This window comes from Rhinopithecus bieti, unplaced genomic scaffold, assembly GCF_001698545.2.
Source record: "Rhinopithecus bieti isolate Rb0 unplaced genomic scaffold, ASM169854v2 scaffold_11933, whole genome shotgun sequence".
Classification (NCBI taxonomy): domain Eukaryota; kingdom Metazoa; phylum Chordata; class Mammalia; order Primates; family Cercopithecidae; genus Rhinopithecus; species Rhinopithecus bieti.
In genome coordinates, this window is record NW_016806995.1 from 2,179,679 (window position 1) to 2,205,297 (window position 25,619).

The window sequence follows — 25,619 nt, forward strand, 5'->3', positions numbered from 1 at the left end:
TGCTGGATGGCTGGGCACATGGTAGTGAGAGGGTATTTCTGGCCAAAGGGGCAATTCTAACAAAGATGTGGAGTCTTTAAATTGCATGATAGGTTCAGAGTAGGAGGGGAAGAGGTAGGCCATGCAACTGGGGGGATGGCCAGGGGCGAGGCCACCAGAAACCCCGGGGTCTGTGTGTGTGTGAAATGGGGGCTGGTGGACTTCTCTGGGAATTGGGAGATTAGATCAGCTGCTCAAGACTTGCTGTGTGACTTTGGGCAGTCACTAACCTTCTCTGGGCCTCCATTCCCCATGTCTCTCCCCACTGTATCTCTCTCGCCCCTCAAGAATGGAAGCTTTCCCAGAACGAAGCTACGTGCAGCTGGACATCACCTGAGTGTTGGGGAATAGCCACAGGTCTCACCAGCTCTGACCTCCTCCCATCCCCATGTGGGGTCCAGGAAAAATGCTCTAGAACAACCTTGCCCAGCCCTCCCACCCCTCCCAGGCGTCCAGGGTGGTCCCCCCACCCCCAGAGTGGAAAACTGCCTTTTTCAGAAGGGGTTGGGTAGGTGGGGTCCCCAGGGCTCACCGGAGAGCAGTGGGCTTTGCCCACCTCCATCAGAAAAATCCCTCTGCTGGCCTTAGAATTGGGGCCTCCTGACTCCCCATCCCCACTGGAGACTGTTAACCCTTTAGTGCTGTTAACCTTTCCAGCTTGGACAAAGTCCAGGGGCCTGGATGCTCATCTAATGGACAGAATAGACTAGGGTGCCAGTTTTTTCCTTCTGTTTCTCTTTCTCAGTTCCAAAACCTCAACTTCACAATTGTCCATCTTTCCACTTCAGTCTCCAAGTCCTCAAGAAACTCCCTCCTCCTTCCCCCTCCTTCTCTGAGCCTGGTCTACAGGACAGAAGTAACTCTCATAGTTCCTCAAACACACACTTCCCGGATATGAATCCTGTTTCCAATAAAATGTTTGTCTGGGGGCATAGCACATGTCTGGTGACAGCTCAATGCTCCACTTTCCTGTCTTGGTAACTCTGCAGTCCTCTCCGTGGTTAAGAACTAGAATTCAGCCTTCAGGAAGGCTTCCCTGGGTCCTTGGCCTCGCTGGCCTGAACTGGTTGCTGACTTTGGCCATTCATTTATTCATTCATTTAACATACACGTGTATTGAGCAGCTTCTTTATCACTGGTCCCAGTCCCTGTCCCCCTGGAGCTTTAGGTGTGGATTGAGAAAATATACATTGCACACATCATCATGGCATTATGGTTGAGGATGGTGCTGCAGTAGAGGTCAGGGTGCCATGAGAGGTTGGGAGAAAGTGACATATCAGCTGACCTCTGAAGGTCCTGCTCCCCTTAGATTTCTTTCCAGCTGTGTCATCCCTTTAGTTTTTCTCCATCTTGGGAGATGAGGTTGGCATGAGCCAGCTTATGGGGGATTTTGATAGACCAGAATCAAGACACTGTAATAGGGAGCCATGGGATGTTGTTGAGCAGTGGAGTGACACAGAACAAAATGGAATGTCAGGATGGCTAGTTTTGCAGTGTCCCAAGACACAATTGAGGGCCTGCATTTGGGAATGTGGCCTTTTTCCCCCTCATAAAACCCACCTCCTGCACAAGGTATGTGGCCTTTTTAATGCTCAATAGAAGGGGGTGGAAATTCAATACTTACTATATGACAGTTGTGCTAGACTCTTTTCTAAGCAGGTTATGTGTATCAACTCTAATTTTCCCAACAACCTCCTGAAGTAGAGACTCTATTACTCCCATTTGCTGAGATTCAGAGAGGTTAGGAAATTGCACAAAGTCACACAGCTAGCAAGTGGAGCAGAGACTCAAATCCAGATCTGTCTGCCCCCAAGCCCAGTGTTCTGGTCTTCTTTGAAACAACTCTTGTATTAGATTTCTAAATGCTGCTATAATAAATCACCACAAACTTAGTGGCTTAAAATAATACAGATTTGTATCCTTACAGTTCTGGAGCTCAGAAGTCCAAAATGAGACTCATGGGCTAAAGTCAAAGTTTTCGTGGGGCTGGTTCCTCTTGGAGGCTGCAGGAGAGAATCTGTTCTTTGCCTCTTCTGGTGTCTGCGGGCTGCCCACACTCCTTGGCTTGTGGCCACATCCCTAAAATCTCTGCTTCCTTCATCACCCCACTGCCTTCTCACTGCTCTGATCTCCTGCCTTACTCTTATTAGGACTCACATTAGGATACTGGGCTTGTCTGGATGATCTAGGCTAATTTCCCCATCTCAAGATCTGTAATTTAATCACATTGCAAAATCCCTTCCCTTTTACCACCTAAGGTAACATAGGTAACATATTCTCAGGTTCTGGGGATTGGGATGTGGGTATCTTGGCAGATCATTATTCTGCCTGTCACAGACTTCCAGCCTATTTTGCCCTCTGCTCCTTTAAAGGCTGCTTCCATCTTCAGGACATGTTAATTGCCTGAGAATCTTTTATTTTTATTTTTATTTTTTAAGACAGAGTCTTGCGTGGTGGCCCAGGCTGGAGTGCAATGGTGCCTTCTTGTCTCCCTGCAACCTCCACCTCCTGGGTTCAAGCAATTCTTGTGCCTCAGCCTCCCAAGAAGCTGGGATTACAGGCATGTGCTGCCATGCCTTGCTAATTATTTTTTTTTAGTAGAGACAGGGTCTCATGATGTTGGCCAGGCTGATCTTGTACTCCTAGTCTCAAGCAATTGTCCTGCCTTGGCCTCCCAAAATGCTGGGATTATCAGCATGAGCCACCATGCCTAGCCTGCCTGAGAATCTTTCCTGGTAATTAAGGGGTTCTTAGAAATAATCATATCTCATTTAAAATGGGGAATTTCACTGGGCATGGTGGCTCACCCCTGTGTCCCAGCACTTTGGGAGGCCAAGGCGGAAGGATCGCTTGAGGTCAGGAGTTCGAGACCAGCCTGGCCAACATGGCGAAACCCCGTCTCTACTAAAAACACAAAACTTACCAGGTGTGATGGTGCACGTCTATAGTCCTAGTTACTTGGGAGGCTGAGGTGAGAGAATCGCTTGAACCCGGGAGGCTGAGCTTGCAGTGAGCCCAGATCTTGCTACTGCACTCCAGCCTGGGCAACAGAGTGAGGGAGACTCTGCCTCAAAAGAATTTTTTTAAAAAGTAAATAAATAAATAAAATGAATTCTCCAGCAGGCCAGCTTTCTGAGCATGGGGTATGGCTGTCTTGTTCACCAGCCTGTGCCTGCCACAGAGGTGGGGTCCGGTGAGTATCTACTGACCACTGAATGAACCAGAGAAGGTACGGGACTCGCCCAAGGCCACATGGCCCATCTTTGGCTGAAATAGAGGAGCTGTCATTCCCATGTGGCCTGTCTATACCTTAAAGAAAGTCCAAAGTAGGCAGAATTTGGACTTCAGAGAGGATCCTTCATGTGGCAGGAAGCATCTTTGAAGGCCTCCTTTGGTTGGGAGCCTCTCTGGTGAACCTGGTTTAACCACTGGTGATCAGGGAGGCTGGGGAAACCGTTCAGCTTTAAGTAGAGGGTTAGGAATCTGTGAACACTAAAGATCCGTCGGAAGGAGCTACCCAGTGGCTTGGGAATGAGACATAAGCTCCATTATGTCAGGCACAGCCAGTACCGGGAGGGTGTGGTAGGGGTGGAACCAGTCCCTGCTGAACCAGTCCACCCTGCGCCAATGGGACGGACTTTAGTTGGAGGACAGCATGGGATGAGAAAGGCAACCCTCCTCCCAACCCCAGGTCCAGGGCAGGCATTGCTCACAGATCACTGTGCTCCCTCCAGCCAGGCCAGGATGTGGCCTCAGATTCCCTTTAACACAGAGCTCCAGGAATCAAGAACCAGTCAACCTGAGCTGGACCCCAAAAAGAAGCTTGACCCTCCATCTTGATTCTATGTGGAGTTGCTAGGGGTGTACACAGAGATTTCTTTGAGGGTTCTGGAGGAGACTGCTTCTCTCTCAAGTCCCAGTATCCCCAGCTCAGCCCTTAGATTTCAAAATCCTATTTAAAACAAAAACATAAAACCCCCCACAACCAACAACAAACACTTTTTGCTCCAAGAAAGAAAAGCCAAACTGTTTAGCCCTGTTCAAAAGCGTGACCAAAGGCCTGTGGCTTCAGCTTGTCCCACAGCCCCCAGGTGGAGAGTCATGAGCCAGGTAGCCCCACGCCTTCCTCACTGGCCCAGTGGGGCTGTGGGTTGCCACCTCCTCTGCCAACTGCCAAGGGGCCCAGCTGGCTGGGGGACCAGTGTCCTTGCTCTGCCAGTTGTGGCTCCTAGCTGATGAGACCCAAGCCTAGGGAGGCCAGAGGCAGAGGGAGGCCTGCCACAGCTACAGCCACCTCCAGGGAGGAAGAGGCATGTCCAGGAGTCCATCCCAGGCTGGATTTACCCAGCTCCTCTTCCATAGCTCCCGTGTGCTCAATCTTCCTGAAAGGCTGCCTTCTGGCCTCCTTCTCCTCTCTCCCACTCTCCCTCCTCTCCCCAACTCCTTCTCCTCCCCTCTCCTTTATCTTTACATTTCCTCCCCCTCTTCTCTTTTCCTCCTCCTCCTGACCCCTCCTCCTCCTTCCTCTTCCCTCCTCCTCTCCTCTTCCCTCTTCTTCCTCTTTTCATCTCCCTCCTCCCTTTCTCTTTTTCTCCTTAACCCCTCCCCCTCTTCTCCTCCTCCCTCTCCCCTCTCCTTCTCTTGGCCCCTCCTCTTCCCTCCTCCTCCTTCTCCTCCTCTCTTCCTCCTTCCTCCTCCTCTTTTCATCTCCTTCCTCCCTTTCCTTCCTCCTCCTTACTCCCTCCTCCTCATCTCCTCCTCCCCCGCCCTCTCCTCCTCCCCTTTCTTTCTCTTCCCTCCTCTTCCTCTTCTCTTCCCTCCTCCTCCTCTTTTCATATCCCTCCTCCCTTTCCCTCCTCCTTCTTAGCCCCTTCTCTTTTTATCCTCCCCCCACTCCCCTCTCTTCCACTTGGCCCTCCTTTTTCCTCCTCCTCCTCTCCTTTTTCTCTCCTCCTCTTTTCCTCTCCCTCCTCTCCTTCCCTCTTCCTCCTCCTCCTCTTCCACGGTCCACAGCATATGAGGAAACTGAGACTCCAGAGGTGAAAGGTCTTGCCCAAGTCACACAGCTTACAGTGACAGAGACAGGGATTCAAACCAGGTCCGTCTGCTATCAAAGCCTCTGTTCTTAGCCACTATTCTGTGCATTGGCAAGGTGACTTGTTCCAGGACCCATTTCAATGGATTCCTAATTGAAATGCCTATATCAGTGGATCTCAAACTTGAGCAAGCATCAGAATCCCCTGGAGGGCTTCTTAAAACCCAGATGGCTTCCTGGAGTTTCTGATTGCCTAGGTCTGCAGTGAGGCCCAAGGGTTTGTGTTTCTTTCTTTTTTTTTTTTTTTTTTGAGATGGAGTCTCACTCTGTCTCCCAGGCTGGAGTGCAGTGGCCGGATCTCAGCTCACTGCAAGCTCCTCCTCCTGGGTTTACGCCATTCTCCTGCCTCAGCCTCCTGAGTAGCTGGGACTACAGGTGCCCGCCACCTCGCCCGGCTAGTTTTTTGTATTTTTTAGTAGAGACAGGATTTCACCATGTTAGCCAGGATGGTCTCGATCTCCTGACCTCGTGATCCGCCCGTCTCGGCCTCCCAAAGTGCTGGGATTACAGGCATGAGCCACCACGCCCGGCCAAGGGTTTGTGTTTCTAACAAACTTTCGGGTGAGGCTGCTGGGGCTGGTCTGGAAACTAGGCTTTAGGAATCTCTGGTCTCTGTTAGATGGTGATATACAGGATCCCTGCCACGTTATGGAAATATCCTCTCCTTTTACCAGGAGAACTTGGGGAATGACGTGATTTGGCTCTGTGTCCCGACCCAAATCTCATCTTGAATTGGAATTCCATAATCCCCATGAGTCATGGGAGGGACCAGGTGGGAGGGAATTGAACATGGGGGTGGTTTTCCCCCATCCTGTTCTCATGACAGTGAGTGAATTCTCATGAAATCTGATGGTTTTCTAAGGGGCTTCCCCCTTTGCTTGGCACTCATTGTCTTTCCTGCCACCCTGTGAAGAGGTACCTTCCACCATGATTGTAAGTTTCCTGAGGGCTCCTCCGCCATGCAAAACTGTGAGTCAATTAAACCTTTTTTCTTTATGAATTACCCAGTCTTGGGTATTTCTTCACAGTAGTGTGAGAATGGACTAATACAATTACTAGCTTCTGGTGACCTTGGGTGAGTCCCTTGCCTCCTCTGGGTTCAGCATTCTCATCTGTACAGTAAGTGTTTGGATAAGGGGTTTTGTACCCTAGATAAGCCCAAAGAAGAAGAGAGGAAAGAAGACAGTTGGGTAGACTGGGCTAGACTTCTGACTGTAGAGATCTGTGTGACCTTGGGCAAGAGACTCAATCTCTCTGGGCTTCAAGTTATCTGTACAATGGAAGAATGAAATTAGATGGTTTCTAAGTGTAAAGCTCACTGAATTAAAGGATTGAGGATGGTGGGGAGAGGTTAGTGGGGTTCTAAGGCTGATCAGACGATGAGGACATATTCCTCCACCTGCCAAAGACTTTGAGGCCCAAAACACAGGTTTCTCTCCTTCTCTCCCTCCCTACCCATCTCCCTCTCCCTTCACCTTCCTCTCCTCCCCATTACCTTCCTCCCTGCCCTCCCTTTTCTTCCTTTCTTTCTTCTCCTCCCTTCCCCTCTCTTCCCCTCCCCTGCCCTTCCCTTTTCTTTTCCTTTCTAAAAATATTATTTTAGGCAGTCGTAGGCAGTCTTGGCTTTGGAATCAGACAGACTCAGATCCAGCCATGGCTCCGTCAGCATGAGCTGGGTGCCTTGGACAAAACAACTTCTGCTCTGTGGCTCCAGCATCCTCATGTGTACAATGGGCAAGTGATGCCTCCCTGATGTTGATGGTGGTTCACACGGCTTACTCCACGGAAGCACTTGGCACAGGGGCCCACAGTGGGCACTTCTGTTATTTCTTCAGTCTGAGGCCAAGGGTGGGCCTTGGAGCCAGACAACATAGTTGGAATCCCAGCTCTGTCAACTGCTGGTGGTGTGGTCTTGGGCAAGTGGCTTAATCTCTCTGTGTCCCAGTTTCCTTATTGGTAAGACTGGGGTAGTAATAATTCCTGCTATCTAGGGTTGCTGTGAAGTGTAAGTGCACATCGCCTAGCACCCTGCCTGGCTCGCAGTTGTTTTGATTATTCCACTAATGATGGTGACCACACAGTTGATGAACCAGCACTTAGTGCCTGGCTAGGGCAGGGAACAAATACAGTTATTTCCCTACAGAGTTCCTGGTGCAAGGAGTTCTTGGTGCAAGGAGAGAGACATCTTAACAGGCAAGGACAGCACTGCATCAATGAGGTGATGGGGTGACCCTGAGGAGCAGAGCAGCCCCTGAGGGTTGGGGAAGGCTTCCCTGGGAGGTGATCGTCAGTCTGAGACCTGAAGAGGCAGTAGGAGACCATCGGGCCACGAATTAGGGCAGGAATAGCATCCAGGTGGGAGGAACAGCGTTGCAAAGGCCCAGGGTGAGAGGCAGCCAGTCTCTCGGTCAGCGTGGAGCTGGAGCCCCTCACCGGGAGCAGAGGCGCTTGCATTTTCCCCAGCAGCTGGGGGTCGCCTGTGCTCCGGTTTGCGCTCAGTAGGCTCGGCTTCCCAGCTAAAAGAGGCTGCCTGAGGGGCGGGTCGTCCCCAGCGGGCCCCCGCCGCCACCCACGAGCCCAGTCCCCGGCTGGTAGGGGCACCCTCCCCTCGCAGCCCCTTCTCCACGCAGCTAGCCGCCCCCGCCCTCGGTCAGCCCAGTTTCCTGCCCCTCCCTCCTGCTCTCCTCCCTCCAGCTGTTTTTCTGGCTGTGTTCTGTCCCAGTCCCATTCAGGGAAGCAGCCCGGCGGCCAGGAGGTAGCTCAGCACAGAGCCGGCTCCCTTGGAAGCTTCCGGGTGATAGGGGTGCTCCAGCCGCAGCGCTCTGGGGGTTCGGAGGGGGATCTTGAGTGAACAAATGAATGAACTGCTTTCTGGGCAAACAGCCACAGCCAGAGGAACCTGTGATTTGGAGAAAGAAGCCAGGGTGTGCAAGTCTCCCCAACAGCCTGCAGTGGCCTGCAGTCACAGGGAACTCTCAGGAAGACCTTCCGGGCAGAGACCAGAGGGAAGGTATCTTCGCACACTTGCCTTGGGTGTCTTCTGAGAGGGGCCAGGGAAGGGGAATGAATACTAACAGAGAGAAAAGTTTGTTTCCTTTTATAATTTCATATTTGTCAAAAGGAAGAGTTTTGTTATTATCTTCAGATGTCAAAAGTAATGCATGCTCATTGTTTAAAGGAATAGCAAGGACACACATCTAGATATATGAATGTGCATTTCCACATCTAATTGGATAACCTGCTTAACCACAGACTGTGAACTTTCTTCCGTATCACCTATATTCTTCCAATATACATTTTTCATGGCTGCATAGAAAGGATATCTTAAGATTATTTGATTTTTCCCTAATCGACTTGCTTCTCCTTTTTTTTTTCCTATTAGAACACTTTATTTAGTATGACATCTTTGTGTGTGTGTCTTATGAATACCTTTTAGAAACTGCTAGATTTAAGGTTTGCCTATTTTTGAGACTTTTTTGAGCTTTTGGTCACACTGTATCCTGGAAGGCTGTGACAGCTTGACCTCTCTATGATGTTATACCAGGGCACAGTAGTCTCATGTCCTAAACCCACCTTGTTGCTACCCATCCCTTAAAACTTCCCTGATGTGAAGTTGAGAATAATATCTAGATGCTTCAATAGGCATTTCATTTATTAGTGTTGATTCTCTTTTATAAACTGATTTTCCACATTTCTAGTGTGACTCTCCTGCTCAAGTCTGTTCCCATTTTTTTTCCTCCTCTGGGGGCATGTTTATCTTTTTCTTATTGATATCTAAGGGTTCTTTGTATATGAAGGACACAAACCTTTTGCCAGCACTCTCTGTTGGAAATATTCCACTCCCTCCTCTGTTTTCAGACTAGCTCATTTTAAATGGGCAGGCCAGCTTTGGCAAAATTATAAACAAACAACACACTACAATATCAGGGAACTACTACTTGGTATAAACCCAATCACTCAGACTTGTGCGGTTCAGAGATGCCAGATCACTGGTCTGAGGTCATACACCTGAACGTCCAGGTTCCGAGTCTTTCTTCTTCTATTAGGGAGAGCCCTCAACTTCCCTTTTGCATCCCTACCTCCTTCTCAAGACCAATCTTCCCTGTGGTTCTTGCCGTCTCTCCTGCCTCTTCCAAACTGGTTTGAAGGAAAGATTCCTCTAAATGCCTTGGCTGCTGAGGTGAGTGTGACTGGGTAATTCAGGTGCAGGAGGAGGCAGCTTGGCCTTTGCTTTAATCTAAACCAGTGACCCTCAAATGATGATTGTCAGACACTTGGGAAGTCCACAGGAGAGTTATCTCTTGATGCACAGGGGCCTTCTTTGGACTCCCCCAAAACTTCAGGGAATATATAACCTTAACTTTGGGCAAGTCATGCCCTTCTCTGGCTTGACTTGTTCTGAGAAGTCCCCTACCCACACTGGGTCAGGGCTTGTCTGCTAGGCTCTCCCAGGGCCTGTCTCTCCCTTATCACGGCTCCTACCACACCGTGTTCTAATGACCAGTCATCTGATCTGTCTCTCTGGGAGGCTCCTAGAGGCCAGATCTGGGATATTACTTTTTTTTCTGCATTCTCAGTCCCCTGCACAAGAGCTAGCATATATTAGGGTCATTGAATAGTGTCCATTGAATAAATAAAGTAACCAGGTCTCAGTTTCACCGTCTGCAAAATGGGGTGGGGGAAGCTGGACTGAAGTCTTATCTCATAGATGTTTACCTAATAACTCCTCTCAGTTTGCAAACCACTTTCTTGAGATGATTTTATCAAATCCTCACCATGGCCATATGATGAAGGTACTATTAACATGCTCATTTTATAGATTAGGAAACTGAAGCCTAAAGAGTTCTGATGCTAGACCTCCTCACAAGAGGGAATACAACGTTGTGCAAGAAGGGGCAGCTTGGTCTTAGGCAAGGTACTCCCACTCTCTGGCCACAATAATATCATCTGTAAATAAGGATGGTATTATTTGATATTGTCATCATTCCGGGGGTGGGCTTGAATTGGTCTGCCACTGGCCAACTGAGTGACATGGAATCAGTTATTCCTTATCTTTGTGCCTGAGTTTCCTCATCTATAAAATGGGAATATGATCAGTAACTGCCTCATAAGACTATTCTAAAGAGTAAATGAGAACATACATGTAAGCAGAGGATTTGTTGTAAAATAAGGTCTCTATAAACATTAGCTATTGTTCTGATGATCATTTCTATTCCACTCTGCCTGTCTATACCTGTGACACTCATCTGAGCCAAATGGAAATTATTATTGATTTCTTTGGTGGATTATTAATGCTGTTATTCCCACTGATGTACAAGAAAACCAAAAGCCTATTTCATTCCCTTTGATCTACACCACACAGGTGCAGTCATTACCACCAGTTGTGAGGCTATGAAGTAGACTCAGAGCTTCTCAAAGTGCAATCTCTAGACCACCTGCATTAGAATAATCGCAAGTGTTTCTTTTTCTTTCTTTGTTTCTTTTTTTCAAGATGGAGTCTCGCTCTGCCACCCAGGCTGGAGTACAGTGGTGCAATCTCGGCTCACTGCAAGCTCCACCTCCTGGGTTCTCACCATTCTCCTGCTTCAGCCTCCCAAGTAGCTGGGACTACAGGCGTCCACCACCACACCTGGCTAATTTTTTGCATTTTTAGTAGAGATGGGGTTTCACCGTGTTAGCCAGGATGGTCTTGATCTCCTGACCTCATGATCCGCCCGCCTCGGCCTCCCAGAGTGCTGGGATTACAGGCATGAGCCACCACGCCCAGCTAATTGCAAGTGTTTCTTAAAGCTTCAGTTAGGAAATCAGAATCTCTGTGGATGAGACTTCAGTGTCTGCATGTTGAACCAGCACCCCAGGTCATTCGGATGCACCCCAAAACTTGAGAACCACCAACCTAGAGTGCTTAAAAGTCTTTGCTTTTTGCCCTTTGTTCACACTGAGGTCTTGGGTTCTTTGCTGCACAATGAGGTTTCTTTTTTCCTTTCTAAGCAAATATTCATGTACGTCTGTGAATCCACATGTTCTGTGTCAGCAGCTGAGGCCAGAAGGTTTGGCAGAGAAGAAGCGAAACTTTGTCTTATAGTACCACAGAAAGTCAGATCGTGTTAGCAATCCCCAGCATGGGGCTTTGAAATTATTTTCAGTTGCAGAATCCTTTCCACAAATGAAAGTCTTATGGGGAAGTGCAATTTGAAAACAGATAAAAGCGGTGTTATTCTCGTGGAAACAGAAGTGGAAGACTCCAGGCTGCCACTAAATCTCACTCTTGTTGCTGAAGGGCCTCTAAGAATCTTTGTGGCTCCATAGAGCAGGCAGGAAACTGCAACTCCTCTGCTCCAAGGAGTTAAGAGACCAAAGTCTTAGACATCTGTTGGGCTTACTGTGTAACCTTGGCGAGGCACTCTCACTCTCCGGCCACAATAATTTCATCTGTAAATAAGGAGGTCGAATGGAGTATCAGCTAGGGTAGTAGCTGCAGTAACAAATAGGCCCCCAAAGGCATAAGGGCTGAAGCAAAACAGCTTTATTATAAGGCAGGTATTTCTGAATGGAGGGTGGGCCTCTTCTTCATGTTACTTCAGTGACTCATCTGGTGGTCCCACTCTCTCCTCGGATATCCTCATTGTCTGCAGTCAGGTGCAGAAGACAAAAGAAAGTATGGAAGTGGCATATTTGCTTCTCTGCTTTGGCCTGGAAGCAGCAGACATCACTTCCACTCACACATGAGAACTATCATGTGGCCAATCTAATTGCAAAGGAGGCCAGGACATAGAGTTACAAGGATATGAGGTTCTTGGCAAAGAGCAGCTCTTTCCCAGCCACAGTCGTGTATTGTGGACAGGGAGAATGAATTTTTGTGGACAGCCACCTGTCTCTGTCACAAATGTGGTGACCTCTTGGGTTGCTTTCATTCTTCCATTCTAAGTCTACATTTTCACTAGTCAATCTTAGTTAACATGGTGATGTTGGACTCACAACATCACCTGTCCTCAAGGTAATTCCCATCAAATATACTAAGTACATTTCCAGGCTCCAGGCCCCTAAACATGGATTTTTCTGAAACATAGGCAACTGCCATTCTCTTTCCCTTCTGGAAAAAGGAAATAAGAATAATGATTTGATAGAGCATGTTGCGGGTTATTAAGTCAAAGGTATTTATATTCATTATCTACTTGAATCTCCCTACAAGCCTACATGGAAAGGCCTCAGGACTATCATCCCCATTTTATAGGTGAATACAATGAGGCTCAGAGAGGTAAAGGGACTTGCCTAAGGTCACACAGCTCATAGCAAAAGAATGGTATTTGAACTAAAAACATCTTATTCCTGTCCTAGGGCCCCACTGCACATTTGAATGGTGGTGTGCATGTTTGTGTACATGGTGTGGTTAGAGTCGGGATTTTCCTGGGGCTGGGCTCCCCCAGGGCTGGGCATGAGGGAAGTGAAAACTCAGGAATCATGTTCAAACTCCCCAGAATGGGCCAAGGCTGCTGACTGTAAGGCAGCTGGGTGGTTGTCCTAGGTCTTGGGGTGCAGAAGTACAGTGTGACCAAGTATTACAGTCACTGGCTGTGTAAAAGAGAAGGGACAGTGCATGAAGGTATTGTGTGGTCCATGGAAGACACTGAGGCTTCAACTGGGCTGGCCACATAGTGGGTGCTTGGGAGCAATTTCCTGTGTGAATAAATTCATGTGGGAGTAACAGCTGCAGCACTGTGAGAAAATGAGATGAATCAGACCTGCTTCCTGTCTTTGAGGCCCTCGGGGAGGAGAAACAAACTTGTAACATATACTTTTATTCATTCACTCAACAAACATTTATTAGCATCTACTACACGTCTGGCTCTCCACAGGGCAAGAACAATGGAAAGACACGATTCCTATCCTTGTGGAACCCATTTGAGAGATGAGGAAAGTGAGACCCTGATTGGTTACATGACATTCCCAAGATCATTTGGCCAGATTAGGACTTGAAACACCTGGTTTCCAGCCCAGGACTTTCTCCATACCCGCTGCTGAAGAGGTGGCCCTAGGCCAGGACTGACATGCAGTGAAGAGCCCCTGTTATTGGCAGCCACTTTGTGCTGCTGCTGGCCTCAGGACATGCTGGTTTCAGACAATAGCAGGAAACCAGTTATTTCTTTTTAGAACTTCTAGATTTTTGCAGCAATGGACACAGGTATGATTGAAAAAAAGTAGAAATCCTCACACTGTCAGATGGAATCAAGACACAGTAATTCTACATGGTGCTATCAAAGAAAGAAATGTTGATGTTTGGGTGGCGTTGGCTGGCAGCACACTAGTGATGATAGATCCCAGATCCAAGTGCTCCAGGGTTGAGAACCCAGCTCTGAACTTTAACCTCCTGAGCCCCTCAGCTTGCTCACTCATAAGTGGGGCATGCTATGAATGCCTGCCTGGCAGGGTTATGGTGAGATTAAATGAGTCCATATCCATCAAGCACTGAGTACAGCACGTGGTCAGTTCAATGAAGGCATTTCTATTTTTATTTTTGGGACAGTGAACTTTGAAATTGGTCTTTGCACATTTGGGTGTCTGGTGCCTTGTGATCTTGGGTTCCCAGACTGGAAATGTCATTTGGGCCAGTCTCTTCTCTCCATGTCTGGCCCCAAGGAGAAGTCTTGGGCTCTGCTGGTAGAGAGTGCCTTGGGTCTCGCTGTCTCCACCATAGACAGTCTCTGGCATTGTTGGAAGTACCAGTGGCTGACTCAGCAGGGAGATCAGCTGCTATCCAGGCAGAGTGTCGGAATCGGTTCTGCTTTCTTGGGGTATAGGACTTGGGTCCTCAGATTCCAGCCCTGGGTTCCTGCTGAGGGTAGCTCTTGTGCAAGCAGGTGGGTGGGTGGGGAGATGGGTACAAAAAACAACAGTGAGCACACTTGGTTTTTCCTCCTGGAAATCAGGGGTCAGAGAAACAGGAAGTCAATGGGGAGAGGGTGTGGTGTAGTGAGAGGAGGGCAGGGCCTGTGGTCAGGCAGATGTGAGTTCTCATCCTGGGTTTGACACCTGTTGATTTAATTTTAATTTTTTATTTTTTGAGACAAAATCTCATTCTGTCACCCAGGCTGGAGTGTAGTGACATGATCACAGCTCACTGCAGCCTTGACCTCCTGGGCTTAAGTAATCCTTTCACCTCCTGAGTAGGTGGGACCATAGGCATGCACTACCATGCCTGGCTGATTTTTGTATTTTTTGTAGAGATCGGATGTATTAGTTGGGTTCTCTTAGAGGGTTCTCTTAGGGTTCTCTCTCTACATATATAAAGGGGAGTTTACCAAGTATTAATTTACATGATCGCAAGGTCCCACAATAGGCCATCTGCAAGGAGAGTCAGTCTGAGTCCCAAAACTGGAGAACTTGGAATCTGATGTTCAAGGGCAAGAAGCATCCAGCATGGGAGAAAGACGCAGGCTGGGAGGCTAGGCCTGTCTCTCCTTTTCAGGTTTTTCTATCTGCTTTATATTTTCTGGAAGCTAATTAGATTGTGCCCACTGGATTAAGGGTGGATCTGCCTTCCCCGGCCCACTGACTCCAATGTTAATCTCTTTTGGCAACACCCACACGGACACATGCAGGATTAATACTTATTATCTTTTAATCCAATCAAGTTGACACTCAGTATTCACCATCACAAAGGATCTCACCATGTTGCCCAAGCTGGTATCGAACTCCTGGACTCAAGTGATTCACCTGCCTTGGCCTCCCAAAGTGCTAGGATTGCAGGTGTGAGCCACCTCACCTGGCCACCTGTTGTTTTTGTGAGCATGTGCAAGTCACATACATGTAACCTCTTTAGGCCTCGGTTTCCTCCTGTCCAGGGTTGTTGAGAGAGCGTCTGCTATGTTCTTTGGCCTGGAGTAAGTGCTCAATAAATGACTTGGGGTGGGGAATAAAGGCAGGGGATGCTCAAATGCCAATCCTTTGTTACCTGAATTGGTTTGAACAGTTATCAGAATCTATGAATTCCTGAGTGTTAGATGAAGTAAGAGTTCAGGTAGCAAGTGTATACGTTTCCGGTTACTGCTGTAACAATAACCATAAACCGAGTGGCTTAAAACAACACAAACCTGTTATCTTATTATTCTGGAGGTCAGAAGTCCCAAATGGGTTTCACTGGGCTAAAATCAAGGATTGCGTCTCTTCCGGAGGCCATAGGGGAGAATCTGTTTGCCCTCCTTTTCCAGCTTCTAGAGGCTGCCACATTCCTTGACTCATGGTCCCCTTCCCCAGCCTTCAAAGCCAGCAACTGCAGGTTGAATCTTTGTCACATCAAATCACTTTGGCCCCCCTGCCTCCCTGTCTCATTTTTAAAGACCCCGGGCTCACCTGGGTAATCCAGCATAATCCCCCCATCTTAAGATTCCTAATGACATCTGCAAAATGTCAAAGTGTCTTTTGCCATGTAGGATAACATATTTACAGTTCTGGGGATTAGGATGTGGACATCTTTAGGGATCTGTTATTCTGTCTACCAGTGACATTGGTCTGCATCTGATTGTTTCTTGAATTTGGAATTTGGATATTGGGAGTTCAGGTGGCCATCTATTGACAGTTGGTTCAGCAGAGTATTGACCAATTAGAATGGATGCAAGTGTTAGCAACCAGTGAGGCTTTACCAGGGAGTATTCAGTGATTATTAGGACCAACCCAGGAACCAGGCTTTAGCATCATTTAGACTGCGTTCAAGTCCCTGCACTTATGAACCTGCTGACTCTGAGTGAGGGGGTTCTCCCATCTGTGAAATGGGGATGGCAGCATGTAGTACATAGGGTAGTTGTTAGGATGGAAGGAGATAGCAAAAGTTAAGTGCCTGGCAGCTGGTAGGAGGCTCAACATGAATGAATGATCCCCCAGCAGTTTAACTTCCCAGCTTGAGTCTCTCCATCCCAGGTACTGGTGACTTCTAGTTATGAGAACCTTTCTGTCTCTGCCCCATGCTAGAGAGACGTGCTTGTCTGGCTCATGGGCTGCAAGGAGCACGAGGGCTCCTTCTCTTCCCCCCATAAGAAAGAAGGTTCGTTTTTGAGGATGTGGATGTTAACTAGGAGGGGAGAAAGTGCCAGCTGCCCAGCCAGGCTTGTGTTTGACCTGGAAGGTTCTTGGGATATGAATTGGCTTGAGGGATGGATTATCTTTGTCCCCTAGGCTGCAAGAGCCTGCAGCCCCCAGTCAGCTGTTCTACTATCAGTAGGGCTCAGTGTCTCCCATTTCTACCTCTTTCTGCTTCCAGTCCTGCTACCAACTGCTCTACTTTCTTTCCAAGTTACTGTTTCTTTGCCCCAAGAGGGGCTACCTCATGGGTTCATTTAATCCTTCCAGGGTCCCCACTGGATGCCTGCTGGGGTTCTCTCTGATGGTGGATGAATTCCCTCTGAATCTGGAACTTGAATTTCTAGAAGGCCTCAGAAGAATAATGAATTGACATTGAATTGAATTGGCATTGACCTTGACATGACCTAGTCCAGGTATGGAAGTCCACATGCCTCACCATGTGCTGTGGCAGACATCACACATCAGTCATGACTTTTCCTCTAGTTGAGCCCAGATGTCTTTGTTGTTTATCTTTGTGGATCAAACCATCCCCAAATTTAGTGGCTTGAACTGATTTATTCATTTATAATTATGCAACTTAGTAGAGTTCTGCAGGGACAGTGCATCTCTGCTCCATATAGTATTGGCTGCATTACTCATGGGCTGCATTCAGCTGGGAGCTTGACCGAGGCTGGGATATATAAGATGATCTCACATCCCAGAACTTGTGTGCGCTCTCTCTCTCTCTCTCTCTCTCTGTAGCCCATCTCTCTAGCAGAACTGCTTGGATTTTTCTACCAGGAGGCTCAGGGCTCTGCAACAGTGATAGCAGAAGCTGCTGGCATCGAGAGATCTAGGCTGGGACTAGCACAGCATCACTTCTACCACTTTCTGTTGGTCACAGCAACTCACCATGCCAGTGCAGATTCAAGGGAAGGAGAAATAAAGTCCATTTCTTGATGGGAGGAGTGACATGTGAGTATTGGGGCAGGGTGGGATGTTAGAGTCTGTCTTTAAAGACAATCTACCATCTTCATCTTAAAACAACGAATGACAGTGGCCATCTGGAGAAAATCATTTGTCACCCTAAGTTAGTCTACACTCCCATTCTTCAGATGGGAAAACTGAAACTCAGAAAGGATTTGTCTAAAGGAGCCTCTGTTCACTTCACAAGCATTTACTGAGCACCAACTGTGTGCTAGGAGCATGGGATACAGGGAGCTCCCCATTGAGTGGGAGACAGGTGAGTAAACAGAGTGGAGGCCCATCTAGCCAGAAGGTTGACTTTAATGTCAGTGCTTGGGGCAAATTTTGCTCACAGGTTGCAGTCACCCATGATGATTCAATTCATCATCCATTCAGAACAGTAAGTGACTACTGGGCCATTTTTACTGAGTGCTTATTGATAAATACCTTCCCATTTATGCCTGCTTGATACATTTAGTGTGCAAAGTACTGCAGGAGTGGAGTGGAGGTAGCTTTCACTGGGGAAGCCAGGAAATAGTGCTTCGAGAAGGAAGCATGTATTCGAGCTGGGTTCTAAGGGTGAGTTGGCCTTGAGTTGCCTATAGGAGCAGTTGGCTAGACATGAGAGAGATTTTAGGCAGGGAGAGCTGCATGAACACAGATCCAGAGACTTGATGACTGCAGGGAGTCTGGCACAGTGGGCAGGAAACAGGGACGGCAGGAGGAGGTCGGAATGCTCCTCAGGGCCTTGAAGGCCCTACCCAATTTTCCAGGTGGTCCACATTGTGCTTCATTTCATGGGAACAGCATCCTGCTGTCTCCAACCCTTGCCTTCTCCAAACTCAGTTGATTAAATTTGAACATTTGGGCAATGGAAGATTCCAGACAACCCGAAGCTAATTAAGTTTGAAATTCCAGTGGGCATGCTGGTTTGTGGCTTTATCTCATGGGTTGTCTGGCCCATCAACCAGCTTGGAGAAGAGAATCTTTCTCTCCACTGGTGACTTCCTTGATTGAATGGTGGATCCCCCTTCCACTACTCCCAGGACTTGCTGATGGACCTAGGCATAGAGGCTGGGAGGAAACAAGGTGTTTCCTTCAGGTTTAATGCTAAAGGAGAGTTGATTTAAGATGGCACCTTTGGGTTGCCCAAGGCAATTTGGTGATGTCTTTACTGGAGAAAGGCAGACTTGGCCACCAGCTGCGGCAGCCAGACCAGTCCAGGCTGGGCACTAAAGGGTCCCCTGGCCTCCTAGCTGTGGGGAGGTACGGCTGACTGACGTCAAGAACAGGTCTTCAGGGAGTGCAGGCAATTTGCAGTCTCTTTTATGACAGACTCAACTCACAGGGGGCCTCTTCAACTGTCAGCAATTTAGGTCATGAAGAAAAAGGGTTTCCCTTGAGTCAGAAGGGATGGCCACCGGGTGGATAGAGGCAGCTGCTCTGCTTTCTCACAGACCTCTTTTGAAACCCATTTCAGCCGCGTGCTGGCTGGGAGGCCCCAGAAGGGTTGCTTAACTGCTCTGAGCCTCAGTTTCCTCAACTTTACGAAGAGGATCATAAAAGGGCTTTCCTCACTGGGGTGTTGTGGGGCTTACACGAGATCATGTGTGGCCCGGAGTTGGGGCCTCAGTGTCAGGGGCTGGCCTGGTGGGGAAGGGATGAGGGAGACCAACACTCCTGAACCATGAAAGGCTAAGAAATGCTCGTTGTAGGCAATGCCAAAGTCCTGGTTTCATTCCAAGCTTTTCCCTTTGGACTTCCTGCCTTGGCTAAAAGACATGGTACGGACTGGGTGGAGACCTTGACTTGCTGGCCTCACTTCTCCTGGGGGCAGCTGGCCCTGTCTGGCCTAAACAGGCCTTTCTTTTACTGTTTTTCCCTCTCCTCCCATGAAAAGTCTCAGATGTGAAGGAAATCAGGAAATTAGAAACATGACTCTGGGGAGAGGAGAGAACTGCTGTGAGCAGCCTGTGAGGCCAGCTGGTGGGGAGACACCCTCCCCTCCCCATCACAGGGTTTCTGACCTCCACGTCTTGGAAGGCTGGCCTCTGATCCACACTTTCTCAGCCCCGTCCCACCGCGTCTGGTGTTTCACATTTTCCTGGGGCCCAGGAAGCCCACTGCACCTCCTCATTCTTCCTTCCAAGAGCCTTTTGTGTTGGTTCCACCGCCTGAAGGGACAGGTAGCCTTCACCCGTGGAGTTCAGGCTGGGCTGCTGCCCAGTCCTGCTTCCCTCCTCCGAGACTGTCCTCTGGGACCAGTCCTACCTCTTGGCTGATCACAACAGGCTGTTTATAAGCCAAGCACCCACCCGCTGGCTTCACAGACATTCATCAGATGTGTGGGAGGTGGGAAAAACAGTCCTGTTTTATAGCCAGGGAAACGGAGACCTAGAGAGATGACATGTGTTCACTCACTCCTTCGTTCTCTAATTCACAACATCTCTCTCTCTTTTAAGAGACAGGGTCTCACTCTGTTGCCCAGGCTGGAGTGCAGTGGTGCAATCATAGCTCACTGTAGCCTTGAACTCCCGGGCTCAAGCCATCCTCGTGCTTCAGCCTCCCAAGTTAGCTAGGGCTACAAGCATGTGCCACCATGCCCAGATAATTTTTAAAATGTTTTATAGAGATAGGGTCTCACCATGTTGCTCAGGCTGGTCTCAAACTCCTGGCTTCAACTGATCCTCCTGCCTTGGCCTCCAAAAGTGAAGGAGTTATAGGCATGAGCCACCGTGCCCGGCCTCAGGACATCTTTATTAGCCAATCCCCCTCTCTGTCTTTGAAAGGCACCCACCCTTTAGCAGCTATAGCTCTTTGCTCTTTGATGAGTTCTATCGTGTTACAGTTCCACGTTAGGAGTTACACCTGAGTTCAAATCCTGAGTCCCTTGATTACCAGCTGGGTGATCTTGGATCAGTTTCTCTCTCTCTCTCTCTCTCAGCCTCAGTTTTTTCACTGTAAATTAGAGTTGATGACAGGATCTGCCACGAGCTGTGTGGTGAGGATTAAATCAGCGAATCCGTGAAAAAACACATAGCAGTAGGACCAGTGCTTGGTAGAGCCCTTGTAAAAGAAGCATGCTGAAGACTTCCTTGAACTTAAAATAAGGCAGGGTGCATGCGAGGTCATTGGGAAGTACTTTCTGAAATGCGACTGAATTCTGCAATCACCTCCTCTGCTCTAGCCCCCAGTCCCTTAGCAGCCAGCTTTCCCTGTCCTTGATGAGGCTCAGAGACTGAGGCTCAAAGACATCAGCTGAGTGCCCAAGGCCACATCGCCCAGGCTGCCCCTGTTCTCCCAGCTCCCTTCTCCAGAGTCCATGAATTCTTCTCCCCTGTGATTTCCAGGTCTTTCCCCCGTTCCTCTGCTGCAGACCCCTTCTATACTGATTATGGCCTTTATGATGGGACTGTCTCTTCATCTTCCATGGCTTGACTCATCAGTGTCATGGCCCATTGCCTCAGAAGCCTATTCTCATCCAGATGGCCGGTTGGAAACCAAAGCAATACACTCATTCACACTGAGGTGTTTGCAACTGATGGTAGCTTGCCGGAGTGGAAGGTTTGCGAGCAGGATGCCTTCAGCCAGCAGAGAGTGCTCAGGATGGGGGACATTCAGATGCTGCGGACATAAGCACAGGGAAGGGGCAGCTTTTGGTTGGGGATCTTCCCAGAGACAAGCAAGCCACAGCCTCCTCTGCTGCAAGGACCTGAGGACAGAAAACTACTGAGTCAATTTCATAGGAGAAATTTGTAGTTCCAACTTCCTCGCACCTCCACTGGAGCCTCTCTGTTCCTCCCTTTTCTTGTAGACAGAATGGCCAGAATTGGGTTGCCTTAAAAAAAATGACAGAGCTCCACATTAGCAGAGTTCAGAGAAATAGGGCAGGCCTGGGAGGTCACAGAGGTGAGTGTCTCAATCTTAGCACACTCATGTCTACACTGCTCGCCCACCCTCCAGCATTTCTGACAGAGCCTGGGGGTAGGAGTGGTTACCCCAACATGTCCCGTGCCCTGGATGAGGAGCCTGGGGTCCTTGCCACTCTCTGTGGAACTGGTAAAACTGTTTTTCAACTGACTTTCCTTCCCTCCTTGTGCAGGGAGTGGAAGCGGGAACTGGGATAGGATGTGGTGTTGGTGGCTGGGTTGGTGTGGGTAGAAGTGCGTTTTATCCAGGTGTGTTTAGAGAGGCAGCATGGCAAGATGGTCAAAGCTTCTGGAATTTGGTGGCTTGGCTTCAAATTCCTTGACTTCCTTGCTTGATTGCCTCAGTTTCCTCATCTGTAAAATGGGTGTAATATTGATGTTGCCTCATAGGGTTGTCTGGGTGGGGCAGGGGGAGATGGATCTGTGGGAGGGTATGTTTTATTTCTTTACTTGTTTTTGGTATTTGCCACAGCCAGCTATTTAAATATTTGTGGTATTTGCCACAGCCAGCTATTTACCCATTGGGGAAATTGGAATTGGGCTGATAACAGTAGGGGTGCAAGTTGCCTTGCACCTGCCAGGAGCACCCACAATGTGGACAATCCCCAGTCACGATGTGGATTTAGTAAGAAGCTCTGTGGCTCTGATCTTCATCCTCTCAGGTGATTGAGAGCAGACAGGGGTGAAATGAAAGAAGCCACAGTCCAAGGCAGGCCCCCGGAACAAATTTCCAGAACGACCCATAAGGTTTGTCTGGGTGTCTTCTGGCTCCCCGAGGGGTGGTGGTGCCTGGGAGCCCTCTGGAAATGCTGGGGGCATCTCCAGGCTGCCTGATCCCTGTCCTCCCAGTGCACCTCCCACTGCCCCGACTCCGCTGCCCTGTCTCCACTGCCCCGTCTCCCTCTTTCTCCTCCTTTTCCTCTCGCCCTCTTCCTTCTGTAGCAAGTGCTCTGAACCAGCTGTGGTCTTCCAGAGGTTGGGTGCAGCAACTTTGGGCAAAACCAAGCACTCACCTATTCCCAGTGGGAGGGTTCTTGAGGCCCTGGGTGTTGACAGGGTTCTTGTTGGTTTCTTCCCTCTGGGAACTGGCTGTGGTCAGACTGGAGGCTGTGGGAGGAAGCGTGCTCAGGCCACCCACCACCCCTGCACCCAGCACATTGTGGGTGCTCAGTAAACACTTGCAAGGAAATGAACAAGCGAGCCCCAACAGCAGAAGGGTACACCCTCAGCCCTCAGGGAACAGGATCTCTTTCCCTTAGGGAAAACCAAACCCTCACTAAAATTATTTCAAGGCCATGTGTTTTATTTTTAAACTGCATACAATTATTTTGAGGGCACTTGCTTTAAGAAAATAGCTTGAGAACTTTGCATTCAGCGCCATAATAGACCCATGCATTTAAAGATGAAAATGGAGCCCCTCGGAAGTCTTTGGGTCGGCTCCAGGGAGAGGCACCTTGTCTGTGCTCTGGCTTCCTGTCTGGGTGGCTTGTTTGGAGAAACTTGGAGTAGAGAACTCATGGATTGTCAGGTCTGAGGGGAGTGCTCACACATGATGGGATCCTCTTCCCCTCACCTCTCCATTGTATATTGGAGGGAATAGGGACACAGAGAGGTTAAGTGACTTGCCCAAGGTCACACAGCTGGTAAGCGGCAGAGCCAAGGCTTGAACCCAGGCAGCCTCACTACAACACTTAAAAAGATGCCTCTTTGGTGAGCCCTGTTCCCATGTGCCCCCCTACATCTGTGTCTGGGCAGCCAGGACACGTTTCCTGGACAGCTGAGACGTGCTTCCTTCTACAACAAGTGTGATCACATCCAGCTCCCAGAAAAAAGAGACCACCAAGAACCCAGTTGGCACTAGACACCCCAAGCACCTTTCCATTGGGGACAGGTAAATGCCTGGCTTTGCCCAGAGATGTAAACTCTGGGGGTTCCCAGCTGGAGTCCTAGACCTCTGGCCTGGGCTGGGTCTCTGACAGGGAGGGGACCTGCCAGGCCTGGACTGTAGACCCCTGGTCTCTCTGGAGCTGGAAGAAGTCCTGTGTGCCTCTTATCAGAGGCCCTTGGCTGTGGGGCCAGCCTCTTCCTCCAGGTGGCTTAGCTGTTGCCAGTTCTCTCCCCTTGGCCCCTGTGCCACTGTCTGTGTGGCAGTCTGGAGTTGGCAAGGATCAAAGAACTCATTTCCAGAAGAGGAAACTGAGGCGCTAGATTGGCTATCAGAGAAAGAGGACTGGCATCCAGTCCTTTTTCTCCAGCCAAGCTTGTTTGTGAGCTCAGGCAGGGACTGCACCCCAAGTCCTACATGTTGGACCAGATGGCAACTTCCAGGTCAGTGTCATCTGAAAGATTTGCAGCCTTGTGGTTCAGAGAGGAGCAGAAACTTGTGCAGGTTCACAGAAAATCTGAAGCAGAGTCAGGACTGAAACCCAGGCTTCCTGTCTCCACTGCACCTCGTTCATTCCTCGGTTTTCTTCAGGGAAACATTCAAGGACTAGGGTTTGAATGGGGAAGACAAGCTGTCCTTTGGTCTTAGTTTCCCTGAATGTCAAAGAGAAGGGTTGACAGCTCCAGCCCACCAGAGCCTAGCTGTGTCCACATTTTTACCAGTCTGCAGATAAGCAAAAAAAAAAGTAATAAATAATAATAATAATAAATAAAATAAAAAGGGAAAATAACAGATAGCAGAGTAAGCTTTTCATAAAGTGAAATATTTTCAACTGAAAAGGATGAGTCTATGTCTCACCTATTTTCCTGGGTATGTTTCTTTTCTGAAGTGGTGGTGATGGTAAGGGATGGTTTTAGTTTTGCAAAATCCTTACTTGGCAAATGTAGAAAGGTGGCAACTCTATGACAGTCTCAAAAATTTTTGGGAAATGTAACCAGTTCATGAAATCCTAAGGCGTGATGTTTACTGAGCTCAGCTGGTCTCTTGGGCTTCTTTGAGCTGAGTGGGGGATTCAGGTGGGCACTGTCTGGCTGAAGGGGGAATCTGAGAGAATGAGGTATGGAGGGAAAGGTATCTGCTGCCAGATCCAAGGCTAGGTTGCAGGGGCAGAATGCACCTGGCACATAGTAGGTGCCCAGATGTGGCAATTGGATGAAATGATTACCATGTGTCTTAGTTCATTTTGTGTTGCTATAAAAGAATACCCAAGGCTGGGTAATTTACAAAGAAAAGAGGTTTATTTTGCTCATGGTTCTGCAGGCTACACAAACAGCATGGAACCAGCATCTGCTTCTGGCGATGGCTTCAGGGAGCATCCATTCATGGTGGAAGGGGAAGGGGAGCCAGCATCACATGAGGAGAGAAGGAGGGAGAGAGGAAAGGAAGGTGCCAGGCTCTTTTAAACGATCAGTTCTTGTGGGAACTAATAGAGTAAGCCCAGGGTGCTAGGGGGACCTGTTGGCATAGTATCAACTCCGGTTGTCAAGTCAGGGAAGGCTGTCTGGACAAAGTGAAATTTGAAGGACAAGCAGGAGTTGGCCAGTGGGCAACCCAGGCTGAAGTAACTTCAGAGGCACAAAAGCATTGCACTTTCACGTGATACAGCTGGAGAAGAAAGCTGTGAACTGAGTTGGGATTTAAAACTGTGATGGTGGAAACTCAGGCACTGTGTGGAGCAGAGTTAGAGTTTCAGCCGGAACATCTGGAGCCCAGTGTCTCCCTAAAATCCCAAAGGGTTGGCATGACTAGGGGATGAAACCCCAAGCTTTCCTCCCCAAGCCCTGGGAGGTATGTGCCAGGCAAGGGGTGCTTTCTCCTGAGCTCCAGCAGGAATCCCAACCCGCTCCAGGGATCCGGGACTCAGAATTAACATCCCAGCCCTCAGACTGTGAATACTTCTCCCTCCACATTTAGAAAGAGCCAAAGTGCCAGCCCACCTCCCAAGCCCCTCATGTAACATATGCCTGATTTCCCAAAAGCAAAGATTTATCCTTTCTCCCCTCCCTCCTTCTTCCACCTTCCCCTCGACCTCTTCCTTTTAAATAATCAGTTCTTGTGGGAACTAATAGACAACTCACTCCTTACTTGGAGGATAGCACCAAGACAGTCAGGAGGGATCCACCCCTATGACCCAGACACTGCCCTTAGGCCCTACCTCCAACACTGGAGATCAGATTTCAACATGAGATTTGGAGGGGACAGATATTCAAACTGTATCACCGTGTGTGCTCAATTCCCAGTTCTGTCAGGGCAGTAAGCAGAGGCAGAGCCTTGGCTGGAATGGGGCTGTGTGGGGAGGAGCTAGGGAAGGACATCAGGGTCTCTTAGATGTGGAAATACAGAGGAGAGGAATGAGTCAGAGTATGTTCTAAGAACCCCTGCAATGGGTTCTGATCTGGATCCCTGTCTCAGATCGAGTTTCCCGAAGCAGAGCCTGAGATAGGGATTTGGGTGCACGTTCTGTGTTAGGGTGTGCTCTCCAGCAGAGTCAGGATTAGGGGGTGGTGAGTGACGCAGGCGCATGAAAGTGCAGGATGGGGGCCGGGCTCGGTGGCTCAAGCCTGTAATCCCAGCACTTTGGGAGGCCGAG

At 48.9% G+C, this 25,619-nt stretch overlaps 1 protein-coding gene across 4 annotated transcripts in view; it reads left to right on the plus strand.

Moving 5' to 3' along the window:
- The first annotated feature begins 7,306 nt into the window (after nt 1–7,306).
- CMKLR1 (chemerin chemokine-like receptor 1) overlaps nt 7,307–25,619 on the plus strand; it is a 53,951-nt gene continuing 35,638 nt past the window's right edge. Inside the window, exons 1-3 of one of the 4 annotated variants that reach the window (XM_017879754.1) lie at nt 7,874–8,144; nt 16,478–16,623; nt 16,952–17,164. The gene's annotated coding sequence lies outside the window, so the exon portion shown is untranslated. Of the gene's footprint in view, nt 7,353–7,854; nt 8,145–16,477; nt 16,624–16,951; nt 17,165–25,619 lie in introns of those variants that run through there. The other 3 variants (XM_017879755.1, XM_017879756.1, XM_017879753.1) reach the window with 3 other exon arrangements.